At 45.1% G+C, this 3,907-nt stretch overlaps 1 pseudogene; it reads left to right on the top strand.

Annotated features, from left to right (window-relative positions):
* The first annotated feature begins 1,960 nt into the window (after positions 1–1,960).
* Positions 1,961–3,322, top strand: LOC103692742 (60S acidic ribosomal protein P2 pseudogene; annotated as a pseudogene).
* Positions 3,323–3,907: the final 585 nt, after the last annotated feature.

Here is a 3,907-nt window from a genome sequence, read left to right as displayed (position 1 = left end):
TCAGAGTGTTCTAGGGTATGGGTTGTATATAATCTGTTCTTTCTTTAGGATGAGAAAACTATAACTTCAGGGTTGAAGAAATTTGTAGAAGGCAGGACTAGACAGCCAAGCTAGAGGAACTCAAATCTATCTTCTGCTGATCTCTTTTCTGTCACCATTATGCCTTTATGCAGGCAAAAATAATAGGTAGGTAGGTGGGTGGGTGGATGGGTGGATGGAAAGGAAGGAAGGAAGGAAAGGAAGGTAATGGAAGGAAGGGTCGATTGATCAAGGTTTGCTTTTAAGAAACAATAATCTCAGGGTCTCATGTAGTCCATGCCAGCCTGGAACCTGCTATATAGCTGAGCATAACCTTGAACTCCTGATCGTCCCACCTCCACCTACCTAGATTACAATGACCCAAGGAACTCAAACACCTTTAAAATGAATGGGAAAGAGGTCGAGTTTCTTCCCATCCCAGCATGCTCACCACTGAGCCTCTAGCACCTCCCCACTGTTACTTCTTCTCCCAAGTGTTCACACTATTTTCAAATGTCTTAAACCTGGTGCAGCCCATGCTGTGACCCCAGCACTCAGGAGAGAAGGCCAGTAGGATTACCACCAGTGCCAGGTCAGCTTAGTCTGCACAGTGAGCTCCAGCCCAGCCACCTGATGCAGAAGAAAAACAACACCCCAACTCCTCAGCCCCACCCCAACCCTGCAGCCTGTTTCTCTTTTCTAAAATCGACATATCCTCTAGACTTGACTGTGAGGAAATGTATCCCAGACAGTTAATCGAATCTGAAAATCCGAACAGCTTTCAGTTCTGGCCAACTTGCCTGTCTGGATCCTTTTAAAGCATTTTTGTCCTCACAAGCTTTAGCCCTTGCTATGTGTAGACCAGCACCAAGAAATCTGTAACAATGTAACACTGAAGGCCTACCCTTAAGACTATGGAATGAAGCCAATAGCCACAAATCCTAAACCCAACTCATGGGATGTGAGCTTTGCTGATGTCACTTCAAGGCAAATCCTGTTTGTATATTACATGAAGCAGAAACCAACTGTCCTGCACACAGGAGACATGACTTCCTAGAGATGTCACAATGGTCTTGCTAGCCTGCCTTGGAGCAATAGGAGCTGACCAAGGAAATTGAATGTAATTATGTTAGATTCAGAGACTTTTGTTTGTTTGATTGATTGTTTGTTTTTGAAGCAAAGGAACTTTTTGGCTCCCATGCCTCCTTCCTATGGTTCTCCCCACACTATCTCCCTTCTGCTTTGCCCCCTGAACTTACTTTCCCCCTACAACAATCAGGAAAGGTCAGGGAACTTTGCTTTTAACATAAAGAAGAATTAAGTTTTCAAGTCATAGGAAAATTGGAGCCTGTGAAGGCAAGACAAAACAAAAACAAAACAAAACAAAAAACCCACGAAAACGAGCATTCCATACTCGAAAGGAAATGGGGTCAATCAAAAAGAAAATCAAGGGGAGGGGGAGGAGGGGGAGGAGGGGGAGGAGGAGGAGGAGGAGGAGGAGGGGGAGGTCATCAACAGTGACAACAGTGGTTGTGGTAATGATAACACTCATGGTTCTACTTCTTTTTTGAAACTGCTTGGTTGGTATTTTCTCACCTATTTCTGGGTGTAATGATTCACTACATATTGTGTAGTAATGCCCTATAAGGTAAAGCCTTCCATTTTGGAGGGAAGTTTATTAAGACCCAGGTTGTTCTAAAAGGAGGTAAAACTTTGCATCCTACAGGGACGCTGCTTAAACCCCAGAAGTTCCTGAAACTGACCAGATTCTCTAGGCTTGTCCCTCCTCAAGTATAAACAAACAATAAGGCCTGCTGGGAGACACCGGAAGTCCAGTGTTGCTGCCCAGGAAAGACTTAATCAGACAAGCTTCCTAAAGGAGACAGAACAGACAGCTGGAAGAGACGCAGAACAGCCAAGCTGCCTAGCAGAAGCTCAGCCAATGGAGCTGCCTGGAAAGACACTTTCCAACCTGTTGGACAGACTGCACGTTGTACAGTGTCCCCTGGGTTACAAGATTTTGTTAGGCATCACCCATGCTGAAGAGGCTTTGGTGGGGCCATCACCCATGATGGAAGGGGCTTTGGTGATGCCATCGCCCATGCTGGGAAGCTTTGGTGGTGCAGCTAACTTTGAGTCATTTTTGCTCCCGTAAGTTACCTTGGTCAGACTCACTTACTCAGGCCTCACTTTGGTCTATCATTTGCTCCCAAGTGGGCTGAGTAAATATTTGTTCATGTTTCCTCAGGAACAGTGTAACACATGTACACAGTGTACAACTCATGTTGAGAGTGATCAGTGTGTACCACAGAACCAAAGGGTACAGTGGGTGGGTGGGTGGGTAGAGAAAGGCAAGCAAGTCACTTACTTGACATAACATTAAATTTTGTTTTCTACCTTGCTTCCTTATACAAAAGTCAGGCACAGATACCAGGCACTCAACACACATGCAGGCAAACCGTGAAAATAAAAATAAACAAGAAAACAAGGTACACCAAAAAGTAAAGAACTTACGTTAGCAGGAACAATGACTTTAACAACGTTTAGCTGATGCTGAGTCCCAGCCTAGTGCCTCATGGAAAATTGGGCCCCCTTCCTTGACCCCAATAGCACACTCATATTTAAGAATAGGATGCTATGCAGAAGAAACACAAATAGAAGTAGAGTTCTTTGAAGCTAAGATTATAACAGCTCAAATAAAATGTTCAGTGAAAGGCTCAAGAAATTCCCTAAACAGTTGAGCAAAAAAGAAAGAGACGAGACATGAAGAAATGTGTAGTTCCAATATTTGACCTTAGGAAATTCAGAATAAAGAAGCAGAAAGGCTTCCCCCCCATCCCCCCACCCCCACCCACGCCGCCGCCGTCTGTCCACCACAGCTGACACGAGCTGTGTTGACTCTTATCTGCTAGCCGTCCTTGGGGGCAGCTCCTCTCCCAGCACCCTCAAGGAAATACTAGACAGCGTGGGCATTGAGGCAGACGATGACCAGCTCAACAAGGTCATCAGTGAGCTGAATAAAAAAGCACTGAGGATGCCATTGTTCGGGGTGTTGGCAAGCCAGCCATTGTGCCTGCTGGTGGGGCTGTGGCTGTTTCTGCTGTCCCTGGCTCTGCAGCTCCTGCTGCTAGACCCCCTTGCAGGAGAAAAAAAAAAGAAGGAAGAGGAGTTTTGGGGGTTGGAGATTTAGCTCAGTGGTAGGGCACTTGCCTAGCAAGCTCAAGGCCCTGGGTTCGGTCCTAAGCTCCAAAAAAAAAAAAAAAAAGAGTCAGACGAAGACATGGGATTTGGCTTGTTTGATTAAATTCCTGCTCTCCTGCAAATAAAGCCTTTTTGTGTAAAACAGCAGCAGCAACAAATCAGAAAAAAATAAAACAGAGATGAGTGATATAGACAAGCAAGTGATATGAAGAGGAAATGGTAGATGCATGCAGAAATAGACAGCAATCTAGAATTCATTAACACAAACCTTCAGACTCTGAGAGTCTCTTAACACTAGGCTGGAGAGACAGCTCAGCAGGGAAGTGCGTTTGCTGCTCTTTCAGACAATCCTCGATCACTTCCCAGTGCCCATGTGGGGCAGCTCACAGCTGCCTCTAACTCCATCTCTTGAGGATCAGTGCCCTCTTCTGGCCTCAGTAGGCACTGCACTTATGTGCGGCCCTACTCACACACACGCAGACACATATAGGTAAGAACAAAAATAATTTAAAAGGGCTCTACTAACTTTGAATCATTACAGAACTTCAGAACACAAGGTGTAAAAAGATTCTAAAGCTTTTCAGGAAGAATGTATTATCATGAGTCCCTGAACATACCAATTCTCTCAGAGGCTAGCAGGAACATGAAAGAAATCAGAGGTGAGACTTGATGCTCTGGTTCTCATCAG

Source organism: Rattus norvegicus, chromosome 6 (genome assembly GCF_036323735.1).
Source record: "Rattus norvegicus strain BN/NHsdMcwi chromosome 6, GRCr8, whole genome shotgun sequence".
Classification (NCBI taxonomy): domain Eukaryota; kingdom Metazoa; phylum Chordata; class Mammalia; order Rodentia; family Muridae; genus Rattus; species Rattus norvegicus.
This window is presented reverse-complemented; position numbering and strand designations above follow the sequence as displayed.